General features: G+C 41.2%; 1 long non-coding RNA gene across 1 annotated transcript; it reads right to left on the bottom strand.

Moving 5' to 3' along the window:
* Positions 1-1,490: 1,490 nt before the first annotated feature.
* LOC140707702 (uncharacterized) lies at positions 1,491-11,086 on the bottom strand. The gene is made up of 2 exons (XR_012087886.2): positions 10,954-11,086; positions 1,491-1,530 (listed from the first exon to the last, which is right to left on the bottom strand). It is a non-coding gene; the product is annotated as an uncharacterized LOC140707702 (long non-coding RNA).
* Positions 11,087-21,499: the final 10,413 nt, after the last annotated feature.

Raw genomic sequence — 21,499 nt, 5'->3', positions numbered from 1 at the left:
ACCTCTTCCTCCAATGCAACTACAGTTAACTTACATTTTAGCTCTCAAACTAATAATCAGAAAAGTCTCATTTTGCTGTCCTGACCATGCTGTTATCCCAGCAATTCATGTTAGGATATATAGATAGTTGCCTAATATTTTGAGGCCCTGAAATAACAGGTAGCAGCTTTTCTGTACAGTACCTTCCCATCCTGGACTGAATCTACCCATGTAGGCTGCCCATAGGAATGTCATGCATAACAAAGAGATTTGTTTTCAGTAAAACCTTTCTTGAGCAACAAAGTTTTTCTGAGCTCTGGTTCTATATTCTTGATTGTTCTTTGGGTCTGTCTTCTTAATTGTTTGTCAACCATATGCTCTGTTATTGAAGAGATGAAAAGATGAAATAATTTGAGGAAGAACTTGCAATTTTAGAAAGTGAAAGCAAAGCTGCTATTAAAGCAATTGGAAGGAATAAAGCACCAGGAGTAGATGGGATACCAGTAGAGTTATTTCTAATGTTGAGCCTGAGTCCATCAAAATCTTAACAAGAATAGAGTGGTCTGGTAGTCCAGATAGGCGGGGTATAAATCAAATAAATAAAATAAATAAATACACCAACAAATATGGAAATCAATGCAATGGCCCAGAGAATGTTAACATCCAATATACATTCCTATACCAAAGAAAGGAAACATCAAAGATTGTAGAAACAAATGTTCCATACAAACAAAGTGATGATCAAGGTTTTACAACATAGACTTCTACCATATTTGCACTGAGAACTACCAGACATATAAGTGGATTCCCAAAAAGATGAGGTATTAAAAATCATCTTACAAATATATGTTGGCTACTTAAATGTACAAAAGAATTTCACAATGTGTTTTACAGACTATGCCAAAGCATTTGACTACATGGATGCTGAAAAGCTATGGATCATTCTAAAATAAATGTTAAAATCAAAATCTTTAGATGCAAAAATAATTCATCTGAGTCTATCATACTCTCGACATATCATGAAAGAACAAGACTCAAGGGGAATAGCAGTAGTACGAGCAAGGCAGTGGGAAGAGAGGAAAACATAACATGAAATGGATGAGTCAATAAAGGAAGCCATGGCCTCTAACTTGCAAGATTTAAGCAAGGCTGCTAATCATAGGACCTTTTGGTCATAATTAATTCATTGATCAGCATAGGTTGAGAACAACCTGACAGCAGAGCATGCGTGCACATGCATTTACTCACACAAACACACATACATACATACCTGTTTTCTGGTTTGCTCTGTGACACTCAAAATCTGCTATTTGAGGCAGTTGTCTCACACTGCCTAATGGCAGGGCTGGTTTCATCTGAAAGATAACTGGTTATATAATCAACATTCAAATGTTAAGTAGCTGAGGAACAGGATGGATACATGGAAACAGCTGAAGAATTTTGTGGCATTGTGATGTTATTTCAGAGGCACACATTTACTGGAGAAAGAGGGAAATGCATACCTTAAATTTATGGGCTTTTGGTCCTGGGTGAACCATTCTTCCTTTGTACCTTCACAAAGAAATTTAATTTTTTTATAAGCATGCTTTCTTGAACACACACAGACACTTGTGATTAAGTAGTAGAATGTAACAAGGAAAACAGACATCTATAATTCAAATCCAATTTCAAATGTACACAGGGATTTAGTCTGAAGATGTGTATTATCATTCTGAGGATCACTTTGGGGGAAAAAATCAAATCAAATTGAGCATTCCAGCTTCCTTCCTTTGACAAAATAACTTTTCACATAGATAAAATTATGGTACACATTTATAAGGAATTTTTATGCTAAAAAACTGAATGCTGAAAAAGCTATAGCCCTGTTCTTGCTGCTGTTAATGCTTCTATTGTGTGCAGTGGCATCATCAATATCAAGAGTGATTGAGATAATGGTACTTGAAGTATTATGGTCAGAATACCAGCATTCTGATGATTCTCAAGACATTAGAGCATGAATATATGACTCACAACTTACAGGACACAAACAACTTACAGACTGTATTATCTATCCTGTGCGGTCTCACTGCTGCAAGATGTAAAACTAGGTTAATATCCGGCATGCAAGAGGGCAACAGATGTCAATACAGGGTGTTGGGGAGAAGAACTGCCAAATTATAAGCTCATGGTTTGTGACTATCTGGGGATGTTTTGGCCCCGGATCTCAGGTTTCACATCTGTGGGTCGAGACATCTTGCCATTGCTAGATATGGCTTGGAGCAGAGCTCAGAATGGTGCAGTGTAAAAGGAACTCACAAGATTACCCATAACTCAGTGTTATTCATTACATTTAATTAACTTAGATGTTACTTGTTACACCTAAAAAGTAACTTTGTAACTCCAGATTACATTACTCATTACTCCAAAAGTAATGTTACTTGTAAGCAAAGCTTGAAAGTATCTAGTGACAGGTAACATAAATATATAAATAAAATCTCAAGTCAATTCTGACTTATGCCAACCCTTCCCATTGTTTTCTAGGTATAAGTGATTTATAAATCCCTCTTTCTACTGGCACTCTATACCATGGGTCACTGGGACTTCTCAGGCTCCTCTCTTCCTCTCTCTTTTCCTCCTCCTCCTTTCCTTCTCTCTCTCTCTCTCTCTCTCTCTCTCTCTGGTCCCCTAGGTGCCCTATTGCAATATTAATCCAGTACTGGCATCAAACCAACTGACATCCCCACAACTGCCCCTTTGCTTCCTCTCTCCCCATTCTGCCAACCACTAGCATCTCTGCACAGGCTTTGATACATCAGTTCAAGTAATCACACTACCCAAACAGATTCAAATTCATTTGACTAGAAAAAAGTAGAAGCCCCAGCAGAAGAAGGGGAAAACTATAGTTGAGGGGTGGGCTTCAGGGCTGATTCATATTGATTTGTATGTATAATCAATGGAAAACAATATAAATCAGATTGACCCATTCTCAAAAGCATTTCTTCATTATTTGTATTACCTTCTTAGCAGAACAGGAAACAACTATAAATATCATTGTTGGTTCTGAGTAAGTGGGTCTCTGTCAGAATGGTAGGGCTATTCGTGGATTATTCAGTGGTTCTTAACGTGGGCGATAATGCCCCCCAGGGGGCAATTTCATTTTTCAGGGGGGCGGTAGAACGAAAAGGGGCGGTGTGGGGGTGAAAGAACAGAAGGGGGTGGTAGGGGGGCGCTGGAGCGAGCCAAACCTGTGAAGGTGACTGCAGCTGCAGTGCTGGCAGTAGATCCGGTGCTGCTGCTGCCGCCAGATGATCCAGCTCTTTCTATCTGCCACGTCTCACCTTTCTCCTTTAGGGGAGCACTGAGTGTGGATCGGGTGGAAGGAAAGGGTCTCTTGGGTCCTCTTCCTCGCCCCGTGAAGCGCTGCTTTGCACCCAGGTGGGGAGGGAGACAAGGTAGGTAGGCAGGCAGGCAGGCAGGCAGGCAGGCAGGCAGGCAGGCAGGCAGGCAGGCAGGCAGGCAGGCAGGCAGGCAGGCAGGCAGGCAGGAAGGAAGGAAGGAAGGAAGGAAGGAAGGAAGGAAGGAAGGAAGGAAGGAAGGAAGGAAGGAAGGAAGGAAGGAAGGAAGGAAGGAAGGAAGGAAGGAAGGAAGGAAGGAAGGAAGGAAGGATATCACCTCAGGGAGGGGGGCGATGATAATTTCCTCAATGGCTCAAGGGGGTGTTTCTTTCAAAAAGGTTAAGAACCACTGGATTAGATTATGCAAAATGCCTAGCAGACAATCTACAGTCTTGAAACCATCTCCCAAGACTGGAATTATGACTGGTGAACCTTGTCATTTAGCTTACTTGCTTGCAAGAAGCCTCTGAGAACCCAAGGAGAGCCCTTGACTGAATAGCGAGAAGCATCAGTGATGGACGACTGACAGAAGCAATTCCATTTAATTTAATTCAATCATACTTGGGTTTCCCTGACAAGCAGAAGCCTCACAAAAGGACATCCCCTCGGGTCTCTGTCAAGGGTGTGCAAAACCTCTCCTGGATGGGGTCATATTTGTTCGGTTTGAGGTTTGATCTCCTGAGCCTATTTGTCATCTGTATCAATTCCGGATCTGATGGCAGGTTGTTATATAGCACATTGCCCTCTCTGCTGTCTCGTTCTACAAAGGTCAAATGCAATTTTCTCCAGTTCCTTTTGACAAGGCATCATAATAGAATGCCTGATAAATTGAGGACGCTGTCATCCTTGCCATAGCTCAGATTTGGACCACTGGAATAGAAGCCCTTTACCCACAAAAAGTGCTTCCAAAAACCAACCACCCCTGTAAGTTATTCATACGAAGGTCCTCCATATTAGCTTGACAGGCCTCTGTGTACCAGCTGAAATTTCATGAAATTGCTTGCTTCCTTAGATCTCCAGAAAGGGAGACAAATCTCAGGTTAGGTGGTCCTGAGAATATGAGAAAACTTGATTTTGTTGAGTGAGTGAGAAAGTGAGAGAGAAAATGTGTATGTTGTACATGTATTTGTTCAGGACATGGCACCACCAATCTACATTTTATGTCTCACTTTCTCACAGGTTATGTGCACATCCACATTATATTGCTGTTGTTACAGAAGTGCCTACTCTTTTGTCACCACAAAGGTCCACACCCTAGTGTCAGGTTTTGGTCCTGAAATCTCAAGGATAGGAAGGCAAAAAGCTGGCAGCCAACTCCTACAAGGCTGGCCCCATCTTTAGGCAAAACGAAGTAATTGACTCATGTGGAAAATGATGGAGACATCCCTTCTAGTTATCTGGAAGTTGAGTCATGGCAACTGGACCTCTTTCTTATTAGGGTGAAACATTTCACTACTCATCCAAGTAGCTTCTTCAGTCTTTACTGCAGACTGCAGATGTGAGATTTTCACTCACCCCCCAATCAACCGCATCCAAAGCCTCTTCATTACTGAAGTCAACTCCTTTGATTTCGAACAAATGCAAAAGGCTGATAGAATTGGAATCTACAGTGGGGTCTTGACTTGAGAACTTAATCCGTATTGGAAGGCAGTTCTCAAGTCAAAAAGTCTGTAGGTCAAGTCTCCATTGACCTACAGTGCATTGAAAACCGATTAATCCCGTAACAGGCCGTTTTTGTTCCATTTTGGTCTTTTTCTGGTCTGTAAGTCAATTCTCAGGCTGCAAGTCAAACCTAAATTTTGCGGCCAGAGAAGTCTGTAACTCAAAAAGTCTGTAAGTCAAGCCGTCTGTAAGTCAAGGGTCCACTGTACCCTGATTAAGAAAGCCGAGCCAAAGCAGAAGCCCAAGTCATCGAAGCGTAAGTCTTTGCAATTGAAAAAGGCTGTGGATGAACTCTCAGTAATCAGATCTCCTTCAAAATCTGTGGAGAAAGAACAGGAGGAGCTTGTATGCTTTGAATCTGTTTCAGAGAAGGAAACCTCATATCTCCAAGCTTCATCACTGCTGTCAGTCAACCCCAGAGTGGAGCAGGCACACCCAAGATGTGTTCAGGATGCTTTTTTCTCTCCAAGAAATTCCATCCCAGGAACTGGAACCCCATCTAAGTTGTAGGCACCAATCTCATGGTTCGTCTTCTGCATCAGTCTCTACTGTTTGAGAAAAGTCCATGTCAAACAGGACCCAATATACACACCTCCATATTTCTATGGGTCAATGCTCCATTGCTATCTGGGATCCAAGTTGCATTTCCTCCCACCCATGTATGAATATTCTGGGCATCAAAGAGAGAAACCTCTGAGAGCTCTACTGGTTATAGGTGGCATCATATTCAATTAAAAAACCTCTGGTGCTAAGACAATTTTAACCCGTGAAATTTTCTCACTCCCTCATTATCTGCCATCCTCCAATGCTGCTCCTGCAGTGAGGATACGAGACCCAGTAAATCCCATCTTTGGACATAATCAAACAATACGATATAGACCAAGCTTCATCTGAGAAGCCCTCTTTGCTCTTGTGAATTCCTGAAGAAGTAGAAGACATATCCCCTTCCACGTCTCCCTTACAAAAATTTCTGGAAGACACACCTTTACTCCCTTATTTGCAAAATATTTGTGAATAGGTCATCCTGAAGGAAGCCACGGCTGACTGGAAGACTAAGAAAGAGTATTTTCACTGTAACATTTTTCTGCAGATCGCATTGTTATTGTTGCTGGTGGCAATGTTATTTTTATTGCCATTTTAAAGTCACCCAAAATGGTATATAGGGTAACCGTAAAATCATGCAATATCATAATTAAAAATATACCTAGCAATCAATTTCTAAAAGCTATAACAATGAACATATAATAACACCAGCCAGACTGAAAGCTGTTACAAATTAAAACTGGCAGCAATAAAAAAATTGCTTTTAGACAGCAAAAGCCAGTTAAGATACAGAGTATCTTCAATTCCTAGTGAAAGACACAACTGACAGATCCCATTTCAAAGAACATTCCACAGCTGTCTTAACATGGCTGTTTTGTTCTATACATTCTATTCTGGTTGTTTTGAGATTTTTATTTGACTGAAAGCTTCTACAAGTTCTAAATAAATAGAATTCATGTTCGGCCATAAAACTCACTGGACCAGTCATTCTCTTTCTTTGGGACAGGAGCCATTGCTTGGTGTGCGAACACATGCTTTGCATGCAAACAAACAACCTCCGGCATTTCTGAATAAGCCTTGAAAAAAAAAAACTGTTCTCCCAGACTGTGGACTTGTCATTGGAAAGTAGAGGTGGGTGATCTCCACAGGTCTGGGAGCTTCATCCACACATCCTTGAACCTCGGAGGGCCATATCTGATCCTACAACCTCATCCCCAGTTTTTTTTCCCTTGCATTCTTTAGATCCAAAAATGGCAAAAACATATTCTTTTAAAAGGTGACCCTCAAACTACAGCTAAATTGCCCCCTACATCTCCTAAACGGCACAGGAAGACTTCTGAATCCAAAATGTTTTTTGGTGGATGAGAACTTAAAGGGGGTCATGACATGTAACATGTAGATCACATGTTGTCCAGCTTTGATGTAAAGACAATATTGAGCTAAGTGGACTGCTGGGCACTTCCTGTATTTTACAACCTAAGCTACTGTCCAGGAGCCAGAATCCTATGACAGGTCCCAACTAGAGTGCACCCACTGAATCAGTTATCTGATACTGTATAATTCTATAAATCCCATCAGTTTAATGAGTCTACCCCAACTGACACTGCCAATAGGATTCTCACCAGGGCTGTCGAGAGAACAAAATTAAGAGGAGATTTAATCTGCCCCTTCGAGCTCCTTGGAAGCAGAAAGCAGAAAGAGCTCAAAACAGAACAATACTTTTCTTCAAGATTCCTGATCCTGGATAACAACCGGTCTTACAGTCAAGGAATCCACATTCCCTATTCTTGCCTTCTTACTTCAATAGCCTTGCATTGGCTTTCCTTCCATACCCATGTTAGTGTGTTACACTACAGTTGGGATGGACAATTACTGTCCTTCAAGATGTTGTTGGTTGCAACTCCCATCTGCTCTAGCCAGGATAGCCAAGTTTGAGGGATTATAGGAAACAAATCTGAACTAGAGATGGCCATGAATTGACAGTTCAGAGGTTTGTGTTGGTTTGTTTAGTGGACAAACAGGTGTCTGGTGCTGGTAGGCATCCATTCAGAGGCAGTGCCCCAGCTTCCCTGCCTCACCTCCTCTGGGTGTTGCCTATGAGTGGGTGCCTGCCAGCAGAGGTGGGACTAGGAAGTGTCAAACACTTGTTCGGCCATTAAACGAACCAGCACAAAACTGCCAAACTGACAGCTTGTGCCCATCTCTAGTCTGAACAGATCTTAGAAGCCATCATGGTCACCAGCCATGCTGGTGAGGATCCTCCAAAAAAATTAACCTTTCCAAGTTCAGTAACTCTGGGGTGCCACATGGGGTACACCTTTGCACTGGAGTCTGATGGAAACCTAGGAAACAGGTCTGAAATAAAGATACTTTGGAATGTCAAACTCCATTTTATTCTATGTTTCGGTATAGTAGATGGAATATGTGTTGTTTCTTTTAAAAATAAAATAAAATAAAATACATGAGATAGAAAAACTTGTCACTATGGAAAAAGTATACCAAGCTATTTTTAGAAGGCAAATCTGAGGTGGGGTAACAAGGTCTTGGCCTGCTCTGTTCCCATCTGCCACCAAACATTGCAAGCCATTAGCTGGGTTATTTCATCATGGAAAGACGGCTGCCTTACTCAGCAACAACGTGCAAATGCCACTTAAGTGTTATTATCTCTTGTCAGGTTGTGTTTGGCTACATCTGTTACACTTTAGAATGTGGCCTGCTGGAATGGACTTAATGATGACAGGCCAGTCACCCAGGGACAACAAGTTCCAGTCAGATAATTTCGGGATAAACAAAGTAACCACCACATGCAACTCTTTCTTTTTCTGATCCATAGAGGCCAATTAAGGTATGCAAGAACTAGTTCATTTCTCACGATAGGTTGTATTTTTGTCCCCTTCTTTTTCCAGTCTCAGAACAGAAGTGATCCGTCTGGGTTCTACAACTATCTACGTGAATGTTCTCTAATTATTCCCCATTTTCAACAGGGCTTTGCTAAACGTTGGCATGAGCTACAGACTTGAGATCAAAAGCTGTACTCTCCCTTGGATGTTTTGATTTGTTTTGTTTTCTCTTCCGCTTATTAATGCTGACTATTTGTCACAAAGAAACATCCTTAGTAGGGGCCATAAGGGCTCATTGTCCAGTCTCCTAGGGCAAAGCTGTAGTGGCCACCAGTCATGCTGGGGCTGACAAATCTAGGGCAAGGAGTGGGCCAGATACAGTTCATGTGCTGAGTTGTTGTTTAGTCGTGTCTGACTCTTCGTGACCCCATGGACCAGAGCACACCAGGCCCTTCTGTCTTCCACTGCCTCCCGGAGTTGGGTCAAATTCATGTTGGCCTCACCCATTTCCTTAGTTCCTGCTCCCTCTGATTGTGCTGTGGCGGCAGCAAATATTGGTAGCTTTGGAGACCACATTTTACCTTTGAAACAAAGAAGGAGGTTCTTTTTTATCTTCAAACCAAATCACAAGTGTGAGCTACTACTGTAGGTGTGGTTCAACTTGAAAACAAGCCAAACATTCCAGCATGTCTTGTTTTAAGGATCGTATGCAGATTTCCTACACAGCTCCAGCCATGCTATCAGGGTTCAGCAAAATTGCGGCAAATTTTGTATTGGGAGAGGAAAAGTGTAGCTCTTGCTGGGTTTAGGGAGCAATAAGTTCTCCACAGTCCTGAAGCTGTCCATCTCATTTAAAACTTTGGATTAGGATTGGGAATAGTTGTTTTTTGGGGTACAGTTCCCAGAATCCCAGTATAGCAAGTGGTGGCTGAAGAATCCTGGCACTTGTAACCCTAAAAAAGGATTTCCCCCCTATGTTTTGCAGTGGATACACAAATAAAATCACATCTGGAGATTGTGCCAGTTTGATAAACAGTCTAGCATTCCTCAGTCTGCCATGTCCAATATCCACATCATTCTATGACTTTAAGCTGCATGAAAATTCTATTTATATGCAGTTTTCCCTAACATGCAGATATTGTATGCACCTTCCCCTAGTATAATTCCTGCATGTAACCTTTCCTGATATTCATACTTTCTATGCACTCTTTCTCACACACCCATGCACAGACACAATTGTTGATCCAAGAACTCCATTGCCACCCATACACAGAAAGTACCAAGCAGAGGATGTGTCTGTCTTAGTACCATAACTCGCAATAAGTATAGAAATAGTCAATAGACTTGAGCCTATGATGATGAGCTAACACTTATGTAAATCCCATTGATCTAATGGATATACTCTAGCTGAGATGACCAACAGGAATTTGGCTGTTGTGAAAATTTGGCTTGTTTTCACATATAAAGCCCTAAACGGCTTGGGCCCTGGATACTTGAAGGACCGCCTCCTTCCATATGAGCCTACCCAGCAGTTAAGATCTAGCCAGGGGGCCCTTTTGAAAGAGCCATCCCTCAAGGAGGTTAGAGGGATGGCTTGTAGACAAAGGGCCTTCTCGGCAGCTGCCCACAGACTATGGAACGCCCTCCTGACTGAGATTCATCTGGCACCAACGTTGATGACATTTTGGCGCCAGGTCAAAACCTTCCTGTTCCAGAAGGTTTTTAATTGAAATAACATCAACTGTGGGTCCTGATGATGGCAATTTTAATTGTATTTTGTATTCGCGAAGGCTTTCACGGCTGGGATCTAATGGTTGTTGTGGGTTTTTCGGGCTTCTTGGCCGTGTTCTGAACACGGCCAAGAAGCCCGAAAAACCCACAACAACCATTAATTGTATTTTAATTGTATTTTAATCATTTTATTTTTATTGTATTAAATTTTAATTATTGTAAGCCGTCCAGAGACCTCTGGGCAGAGTGGGCGGCATATTAATTAATTAATTAATTAATTAATTAATTAATTAATTAATTAATTAAATCAATCAATCAATCAATCAATCAATCAATCAATCAATCAATCAATCAATCAATCAGATGGAGACTCCATCTGTCACTGTGAGCTCCTTGGAAGAAGGACAGGCTAAGAATGCATCAATATTCATTTTCAAGATTACCAGTCCCAGACAGCAACTTCTTTTACTGAACTCTGGGCTACTGACAAGAAAACCAAGTTTCCCAGTCTCCTATCCTTGCCTGAATAGCCATACACTGGCTTTCACCCCTGGATTATTCTAGCATGTTATGCTAGAGTTGGGGTGGACAATTGGTGGCCTGCCAGATACTGTTGGCTGCAACTCCCATCTGCTCTAGCCAGGTTAGCCAAGACTTTAATTCCCATAAAATACTCTGTATTTCAAGGGGGTATAATAAAGAAAGGTGACTTTCTGAAGGGATTAACATGCTAATATGGGACCCTTGAAAGGCGGAGTCCTTGGACCACAACTGCAACTAATTACTTTTTGGAAATAATTTTCTAGACTCATAGGGGAACATACCAGAGGGAGACCATCCAAAGGCTCACATCTTGCTGTGGCTGCAAGAAGGGAAATATACGGGCAATGTAACTGAAGCACTGTTTCTCTGCTTATCTGCCCAAGAAGGAATTTGAATTGCAGATTGTCAGACCTGTAAAAATGAATATAATTTTCAGAATCAGGAAACCAGATAAAGCTGCACTGGATGAGGAAGGAGAGAGAAACCTGGAGGGAAGTTGACTAAATTATAACCACAAAACTTCACTTCAAAAAGAATCAGCAGAATAGTCCCACCTGAAACATTTTATTTCTGGAAGGGCATCTGAATAGGAGCAACATTGAATAAGGTTTTTTAGAACTAGCTGGCAAGTTTGAAAGCAGCAAGGCTGGCACATCTGGGCGGAATTCACAAAGAACTCAGATATGGAAAGGCTAAGAGAGGAAGAAGCATGGATTGGAAGGAGCAACGCTGGGCTGATTTGCATTTACTTGTATGTCATGTTGTCAGTGGAAAATAACGTGAATCTAATTGTCCCAATCCTGAAATATTCCTCACATTATTTGCCAATGTAGTCATCTCCTTAGTTAGATTTGAATGGTATGACTTCGAACTGGGGTGGCTTAGGCATCACTTCATCTGCTGCCTCAGGTAACAAAAATGTCTTCAGCCACCCATAGACTGAGACCCTTTCATTTGCCCCACCAAAGAGATGTTTAGATAGCAGTCTACATGACATTAGGCAACTGTCTTCACCCAGACTTTCATAAAAATCATACCTCGTGGCATGGAAGAAACCAGCTAGTTTGCTATTGTATGACAAAAGATGCTTGCATGGAAGCATTTAAAGCAGCCTCTCTGTGCAATTATAAATTATGTTCCTGCATTCATCAACATATGTTTCTTCCATCTCAAGTGTCAACATTAGACTATAACAGGATGCTAGTGGGCTCATCAGATGGAGCATTCATACTGTGAATTGTACCTACTCCAGCGCTAATGTTATTGCCATTTTTCATGCCATCTATATGATAAAATCTGTGACTTTCTCTGCTTCTTTTGTATCTTCTGCAGACCTAGGGCTGTTTGTTGGGGGGGGGGGCAGAGTTTAGCATTATGGCATTTCCTACTGAAGTCCAATTCTGCAGCCAGAAGCTTTTAACTCACTTCCAGTTATTTACAGACCTTTTAAAAATATCATTCCAGGACAGAAGCTGCTGCAGTGAGTAGATTTCTTTTCCTTTTTCCTTTTTTAATTTTTGAAAAGATTTCAAGATTTCCTGAGGACAACCTGTTTTTGGAGACATGTCTTTGGTAACAGAGGTTTGGGTGTGATTCCCAGAAAGCAAGGCAATCCTTTGGGGCTGAGTGTCAGAAAGGAGGGCGGAATTTCCCCCTCACCTGGAAGAGTCCAATATGATTTACAAGGAGACAATCTGCCCTCCTTTTAAGCAGTCAAGGCAAATCAATATGTCAAATCAAGCCCTACAGAGGTGGATGCTTCTCGTAAAGAAATCTTAGTTGAGCTAAGGAACATGCAGGTGATTTTATTGCATGAGGGGGACGTGTTAAAAGTCAAGCCAAACCTTTAATTCCCATAACCATGATGAATAAAAGACTCCATACATCAAGGGTGTATATTAAAGAAAGGTGGGTTTTCTAAAGCCATTAACTTCCTAACATGCACCAACGTGGACCTGAAAAAAAGGTGCTAGGTTGATGGATGTACTTGTCATATTTATGGTTTGTAGCAGAGTGATTAATGGGCTTTGTGGTTTATAATGCAATGCTCATTTAACTCTCCTTTTAAAGTTTGCAATGATTTATTAAATCCTGCACCGCACTAGCATTCCAATGGGATGGAGCTATATTATTATATCACTCAGGCTTATCAATTAGGCTGATGCAACTGACTGGGTACCATGATAAAGTCTTTCTTCAATGGGAGAGTTTTAATCCTGATTAAAATGGAATTTGTACAGACAAACACAAACACAAATCATCCTAATTTGCCTGCCCACCTCCACCCCTCCCAATACAGTACTCTTCAATCTAGTACTGGGTTTCTTCAGATAGAAAGATATCAGGTAAAATATTTGCCCAATATTATGACTTTCCCCTCTCTTGGAGGTAGCCCGTTATACACTGCCAAAAAGAAGGAACACATTGCTGAGAGAAAGATTTGCATAAAATATGGAAATTCTAATTATATGTGTGATGAAAAAGGAAAAATAATTATTAAACTGCATAACTCAAGTGGTTAATTCCTTAAAATCTGAGTTGGCAAACATAGGCATTCAACCACAATAGTGCTGCATTATGGGAACCATACTGGTAGCTTCCAAAATGCACCTGATCTTTAATACACATGTAGAAGACACGTACAACTTGATCCTTTCTTTGCTGGCGATCACTGTGCTTTATGTAGCCGAGGCACATATCAAAATTCAAATTCAAAATTCACTAATCACACCTTTGGAGTAGAAAGAACTTAAAATTCAAATACCTAGAAATCAAAACTGATCCCCCCCCAATTAAATGTGTAGGAAACAGACAAACTTTTTGCAAGAGAAAGCTTCAGGGCTGGCGTATTGCAACAAAAAAAATGCCCCACCACATTTTGGATAATAGGGACATTTGCAAGATAAATATCAGATGATCATAGAATTGTCAGGTTGGAGAGGATACCCTTGCCATTAAGTTCAATATCTTGTCAACAGAGATGGGCATGAACCGGTTCGTCCCAGTTCATAAAGGCGGCAGCACAGGTACTGTTTCTCCCCTCCCCCACCTTTTCTGGCTCAAACACCCTCTAATCAGGCCTAGCTTGCTTGGTTTTTTCCACCTCCTCAGCTAATCTCCCAGTAACTAGCAAGAACACAGACTTCCCTACCCCACCATTTTGCCTGAGTGGGAGATCAGCCAAGAGGGTGGGGTAGAGGAGCCTGAGCTATTGCCAAGACTGGAAGATCAATTGAGGTGAGAGGAAAAACAAACAAGCTGGGTCTGGTGAATGGATGTTTGAGCCAGAGGAGGTGGGCGAGGGAAGCAGCAGCACCTGTGCTGCCGCCTATACGAACTGGGACGAACTGGTTCATGCCCATCTCTCCTTGCCAATGCAGGAGTCCACAGCTAAAGCACCCCAAAACACTCAGCTACCCAACCTTTGTTAAGGAAAAACAAAAATACTCCAGCAAAGAGAAATCCATCATCTTGCACAAAATTAAGCAGGAAATGTTTTCAAGCACATATGTAGGTTGGATACAAGAGTAGGCATTCTGCCATGTATCTGCCCCAGGTAATGAATGGTACTGTTATTAGTTTCAGAAATTTGAATTAAAGTCTAAAATGAACCAGACGTCAGTGGAGGTCCTTCTTTCCCAACCAACCGTCCCATGGCCCTCCAACAGCTACATTCTGCATTAATGGAGGTTTCTAGACCATCTTCAATGATAGCCACAAGTATGACACCTCACTATGCTTTTTATTGGAACACTAAATAAAGGCAACCTGCCCTTCACAGATCCAGATATCAACACATTCTAGAACAAACAGGCAAACTTATCTTATGGGTAGCAGACCCTTCCTTCTCTTACTGGTGAGGACAGCTGTGGCTTAACATCACCTGCACTCTCTTTATTTAAGAGACCAAAATCCTTCTTAGCCAGTAATAAGTTTCCAGCCTTTCATTGAATTCCCCCTTAGCCAAGAAAGGGGAAAAATTAACTTTTAAAGAGCACCAACAGGCTTCTAGAAATAAAAGACTTATGTCAAGGTTAATTGCCTGATAACTTTGGAATAGAACCAATCTAGGCCTTCTGCTAGCCTGACAGCAGAGACAGAAATGTCAGTGCTGGCTCATTATCCTAATATAAGGAGAGCCATGGGATCATCTATCATTCAGTAAAGTAGGGGATTGGCCAGGCAAAAAAAACCAGCACAGTGTGCCTCTGCCTATTGATTTACTCTTCTCTGGAAAATCAGTCCTCGGAAGAAGGCTAAAACAATGTACAACACTTAGGGCTTTCTTGTAGGCGTACATTTTAGATACAAGGCCCATTGTTGGTGAAATGAGATTCTGTACTGCTCTGTGCACATCTCTGCCAATTGCCTTTTTCCCTCAAAGTAGATCAGCATTTCTCTGCTTCCAGTAGAAACAGACCACCTAAACTATGAAGCAGCAGCTCACAGCTGAAGATGGACAAATGAAATATGTCAGCATATTTTTTTTATTTATTTTATTTTATTTATATCCCGCCTATCTGGTCGGATCAGGACCACTCATTTTGGTGAGTTTCTCAGATAAAACAGAATCCTCTCCCTTTGTGACTACTCAAATTCAATCCCTATTATCAAGAAGGAGACATGCATTTCACATCACTTGTCACATAGGTTTTATAGAGAAGGGATCTCTTTGAAAATGAAAGAGATGGAAGCTGTAATTCAGCACCACAAATGTGGTTAAACCTACAGGGATTTTAACCCAGATTTTAAAAGGCAAAGAACTCATAATCTTTGGATGGATCTGTCACTTTCTCCCACATCTGAAACCTCAAGTTACTGTATTTTTTGCACCATAAGACTCACTTTTTTCCCACAAAACAGGGGGGTGGAAAGTCTGTGCATCTTATGGAGCGAAGAAAACAGATTATATTTTCCTGTTTTCTTCTCCTAAAAAATTGGTGCGTCTTATGGAAAGGTGCGTCTTATGGAGCGAAAAATACGGTATTTCCTTCCCATTTAGAAATAACTGGCAAACTGTAGTAAGGTTCCATTTTTAAAAACTGTTTTTACTTGAGATTCCTCACTCACTGCTGTTCTTATACCCACTGCTGGGAACACAGGGAGGCCTCCAGCTGGTTGCACTGGGCAGCATTTTGAGCTTACAAAATTACAGAGCTGAAAGGTTCTCAAAGGACATCTTTTTCAAATCACTGCTGATACATGAATCCCTTTCAGTGCCTCTGATGGATGGCCAGTCAGCCTTGGTAAAAAATAACTTTAAGAACTGTTAGTTCACCACCACCACCACTTGCAGCTGTCTTATAAACGGTCTGAGGTATCAAGACATTTCAGCCAACCTCCTACCATTTCCTCTTCCATACAACAAACAAAGGTACAAAAGCCCTGCCTCCCAGAAACCATAATGGCAGGTAGAGGCTGTAAGGGGCACCTGTACATGTAGCAGGACATTGGTAAGATGATCACAACACAGAGAAGAAACAAGGAAGAACATACCATGAAGTAGGTCCTACAGCCATTGTAATCATCATAGATCACAAGCTGAATATGAGCCAACAATGTGATGTGGCTACAAAAAAAGGTAAATGCTATTTTAGGCTGCAGTAATAGAAGAATAGTTTCCAAATCCCACGAGGTGCTAGTCCCCCTCTATTCAGCACTGATTAGGCCTCACCTTGAGTATTGTGTCCAGTTTTGAACACCCCACTTCAAGAAGGATGCTGACGAATTGGAACAATTTCAGAGGAGGGCAACAAGAATGATCCAGGGACTGGAAACCAAGCCCTATGAAAAAAGACTGAAAGAACTGGGTACTTTTAGCCTTCAGAAAAAAAGACTGAGGGGAGATATGACAGCACTTTTCAAATACTTGAAAGGCTGTCATATAGAGGAGGGGCAAGATCTGTTCACGATCATCCCAGGGTGCAGGATACACAATAGTGGGCTCAAGTTACAGGAAGCCAGATTTCAGTTGAATATCAGGGAAAACTTCCTAATTGTATGGCAATGGAACCAATTATCTCGAGAGGTGGTGAGAGGTAACAATAGTAAAACTACTCCCTACATATCTCATGTACTCTACCACGACCTGTGAAGGTCACGGTATGTTGGATGCAACTTGGTGACACATAACAAGCAGCTATAAATAGGACAAGAACCTTGTCTTCTTCTACATAATCTAAGATTATCTTGGCTAAAATTCAGAGCACCCATGAAGTAGGATATCCACATGAAAAAGATGGAGATCATAACACTTTGAGCAAAGGGAGGGAAATTTGAGGTATAGCCTTCATGACAAATTACACGCACTTACATTCCTTTTTTACACAGCTATTAAATATCATAGGAAGTGTCTCATCTTTTTCCTATGGCCCTCCAATACTGATGACAGACCTTTCTGGCTCTGTGTCTTAGGACTCATTTAATAGAATCTAGCTGCCCATTTAATTTATTCTCTAGCTGTAAATACAGGATGGTTGTGTTTTTTTAGTTATCCATTAATATTTTAGAGGAGGATTCTAATATAACAAGAAACTGCAAAAACTTTGTGAAGGTTTGTTTTTTATTTTACCTTATTTCATCACTTTTTGTACTTTGGATGCCAATCTGCTGCACTGCTTGAAAAAGTTACTATTGGGAGTTACAACCCCAGAACTGGAAGCTGCAGTCTCCCCTCTTCCTTAAATAACCCTTCTAACCTCTGGCATGCTTTCACATTACTATCTCAACTCCTTGCCCAAGCAATATAAATGAGACGATATTCCAACGATGCTCATCTTTGACAGCATCGATAGTCCATTTTCCTTCTCTGCAAATAAAGGTTATGCTGGTCCAATTATTCCAGTAAGGTAATATCAATAAGACAGCTAATTACGGCAATTGCATAATGGATCATTAAGTAGCAATTATGACTTTGTCAAGTGCTTGGCAATTTTATGCAAGAATCACTCAGCACGTTGTGGGGAAAAAATTATCCTCTTGGCATCACTGTCTTTCTGGCTGCAAACAACAACCCCAAAAGTTGGGAATGGGGAATGCAGAAGTTTAATAGATATGTGGAAAACGAAGCACATTGTAAAATAACATCTTTATGGGGATGTGCCATGTGGAAAAGATTTCCATAATTACAGCAATCATTGGCACACTTCTAAGGCTACTGTATCAACAGGGCAATTTATGCATGCATAACTTAATAATTGCTAGGAAAATTTCAAGGCAATAGGCAAAGAGGAAGCCCTAACATAAAATGGATTGGCTCAATAAAGGAAACCACAGTCTTTAATTTGGAAGGCCAGAGCAGGTTTTGGACCTTTTCAAGATTATGAATTCATGGAGTTGCCACAAGTTAGAATTGACAGCACATAATTGCAACATACTTAGCAATAAGCCTCACTAAGTGTATTGGATGTTGCTCTCACGTAAGCACAAACTATTTGAGCCTTCAAGATCTTAATCCTCATATAGCTGGATGGAATATGTTAGGCCTCCAGAACTAGATCTACAAAGCAGGCAGTTTGAGGCACTTGCGATGTATAGATTTTATTTTTAATTTTTTTTTGTACACAAAAAACTGCTGGGGCAGAACATTCTCCCAGCAAATATATTGTTTTTGCCATTGCAGTACTTTTTTTATTCCAGACAATGTAATATATTGGGACAAAAACATACCATGTCATGTTTTGGCAAATCATGATGCATGAACCAAACACAATGTGCTACTAAATCACATGCCCCCATTCAGGGAGAGGACACCAACATTCTCTATGAGTTGAAGCGCCAAAAGATTAACTGCTGGATAGCTCAGTGGTTTAGGCTGGGAGATAGAATCCCCACTGTACTTCTTTGACAGGGCTGGACTTGATGATCTATAGGGTCCCTTCAGCGCTGCAGTTGCATTATTGTTGTTGTTGTTAAACATATCAGGCACAGTCAAAATTATAAAAACATTGACTGGTACTATGTGATAGATACAAGTTTTAACCAAAAACCTATCTGTTAAATATCAGTGTGGTATATATGCTGTTCTTAATATTGCCGGGTTTTGTAGCTCTGTTGATGTTATTTCTGTAACCTGCAACTGCTTATAATACTGTATGAAATTTTTTGATATTGTTCCCAAAGCCCCAATGATGATGGGGATTTATTATTACTATTAATAGTAGTCGTCATCATTGTAATAGTAATCATAGCAGTCGTAGACTTGTAGTACATGAAAAACAATCCACTACCCTAAACCTTTTCTTCTTTCTATTCTACCAGAGTTAGCAAATACTAGAAGGAGCTCAATGGAAGTCTCCCCACCAACCCCCACATCTCCTGACACATGACAGTTATAGAACCAGCCACCCACACAGACAAAATGACCTGAAATTAAAGCAGACATTTAAACATCCCTTTATTAACAGATGGCATTATCGTTTTTATGGCTTCCCTGGAGAGTCTCAGCGTGTCTCATTTCATTTGAATAAATTATTAATTTCACTTAATTAGGATCATTCACCAGCCGGAAGACACATTTTGTTTTTCTTGTTCGTTATGTGAGTGGGGAACCAGGTATGTGTGTGGTATCTGCAAGGACTTTGGTTTCATACAGGGCCAGGTGACAACCCATTTTTTTCCAGAAGAAGGAGCTGCTGCCTGGCCGCACTTCCAGGTGGCAAAGCAATAAAAGCAAAAGCAAAGGAGAATGTAGCCTGTACAAACTGCACTTATGAATGGCCAGAACAATTTAAAGCAGGGCCAGACCAACCAACCATTAGGCAGACCTCTTCAGGCAACAGAAGCTGGAAGGGATAAACCACTACTCTAAATTCCACCACCACCACCCCGAATCCTCTGGATGTTCCCATATATTGGAGGATAGTGCTCAGTATGCCACTTTTCCTGGACCCTTGAACTTGTTGGAGTTTTTGCAACCATGCATGCTGCCTTTAGTAGGCTTGGCTGGGAGGGGCTTTCTGGGCTGGGGTGACTGACAGTCTATCCAGCACTAGCCAATTCTCTGCCTCTAAATTCAAAGAGTTTTTTTCTCTCTCTCTTGTCTGTTAGAGTCAGTCTATTAAAGGCAGTCTGTTAAGGCCTGCTGCTGAAAGTCAGACAGACATGTCAGTTTGCTATTTGATCTGTTCTATTGTAAATAAACAGATCTTTTTTTTCTGTTGCTGTTCCCAGACTCTGGAAAATCTCTCCCACAGGAGGCTAGGCTGGTCCAATTTTTATTGTCTTTATACAAGCAGGCAAAGACCTTTCTCTTCAGAGCAGCTTTCCCTTAGTGAACGGCAGCCTTAGTAGGTTTTTTGAATGGATTGTTGTACCATTCTGCTCTGAATGTTTTAGTGTTGCTTAAGTTTTTTAATATAGTATTTGTTTGGCCCTTTTTAGTATTTGCATACTCACTGTTGTTGTTAAATACTGTTTTCTAATTATGTAAGCTGCCTTGGGTCCTTTATAAGGAGAAAGGCAGGAAAAATATTTTAAATAAAATAAATAATGAAACCATTATTCTATCTCTTAATAATGTCTCAGAGTGAGTTATTGAGACTCTAAGTGCCAGTTGATGAGAAAAGGGGGTGGACTACTCTGGGGAACTTGAAGCTAATTCTGCTCTTTGAATCCCTGCACTCCTGCTGCACAGCTCGCAGAATTTTACCAAAAGTCAAAACTCTGCAACAGAACTATCTGTTGTCTCTGATGTGGTAGAAGATGCTGTAATTGTATAGAAAGAAGTGTGTTTCTATTGCCAGTTCAATTAGCTTCTGTACATGTGGTTGAAAAGGGATGCCATCTTGTCCTTTGCCCCAACCATTTTGAGCCAGCCTTGATCCTAAATTTATAGGAGAGAGAGTTTTGCAAAGGATGACCTGCCGCTCCCAATGTCTTCGCTAGCTTTCACTGGCTATGTCTGGAGAAGACCCCCTTCTCCAAAGGATCAGTGTCCACTGATTCACTCATCCACAGTCTGAAAAATGATAAAAGTATTAAAAGAAAAAAATCTAGAAAAAAACTATTTTCACATATACTACCACAACTAGCCACTAGACAGAGCCAGACACCATGCTATGAATACTTGTTAGTGATGAATACATAGTGTGGTCTCTGGTCCTCTTGTGGCTAGTTCTGGTAATGCATGTGATTTTTTTTCAGTCCCCCCCCCCTTTTAACATGAGGGGGAGAGAGTGTGTGTGTGTGTGCATTAGTCATTATCAGTTTCCGGTATTGGGGGGCGGGCTTGGAACCAATCCCCAGCAGATTTGGGGGGGGGGGTCCTACTGTATTCTTATTTTCATTAACCCATGACCCATGGAGCTGCTTCTCCTTCTGTTTTCCCTTCTGTTTCTCTTTCTCTACTCCCTGTTTATTCTAATCCTTCTCTTTTTCTTGTCATTCTCTTCCTGCTGCTTTTCCTTATACTTGGCCTCCCATTGAAACAATTTCAATTTCCAATGCAGCACAAGGCTGCTATAGTGAGGGACCCCATCAGGGGCCTCACAAGGGGCCTTGGAATCCCATGGATCCAAGACATCTGCCCCTAAACATCCCATTTGAGGGTCTCCTACCAGTGGAAATGTCCGCGGTAATCTTGAAATTACAAGTTTTCTGCAGGCATACCTGATACCTTTTTGGGGTATGACGGGCAGCCCAGCTAATCAAGCTCTCAGTTAACCTCTATCTTTTTCAAAAAGAATGCAACTTTAGCATTCTGTATTCTGCCTGTGATTTAGATCTCTCCTGTTTTCTGTGGATTGGCTCCAACCAACCTCACCCTGGCTGTGGGTTCAGGTCTCCTGTTTCCCAGGCCGCTGCTGAAGACCTCCAGCAACTCATGAA

This window comes from Pogona vitticeps, chromosome 5 (assembly GCF_051106095.1).
Source record: "Pogona vitticeps strain Pit_001003342236 chromosome 5, PviZW2.1, whole genome shotgun sequence".
In the NCBI taxonomy this organism is placed as follows: domain Eukaryota; kingdom Metazoa; phylum Chordata; class Lepidosauria; order Squamata; family Agamidae; genus Pogona; species Pogona vitticeps.
Note: the sequence above shows the minus strand (reverse complement) of the source record. Positions and strands in the feature narration are given on the sequence as shown.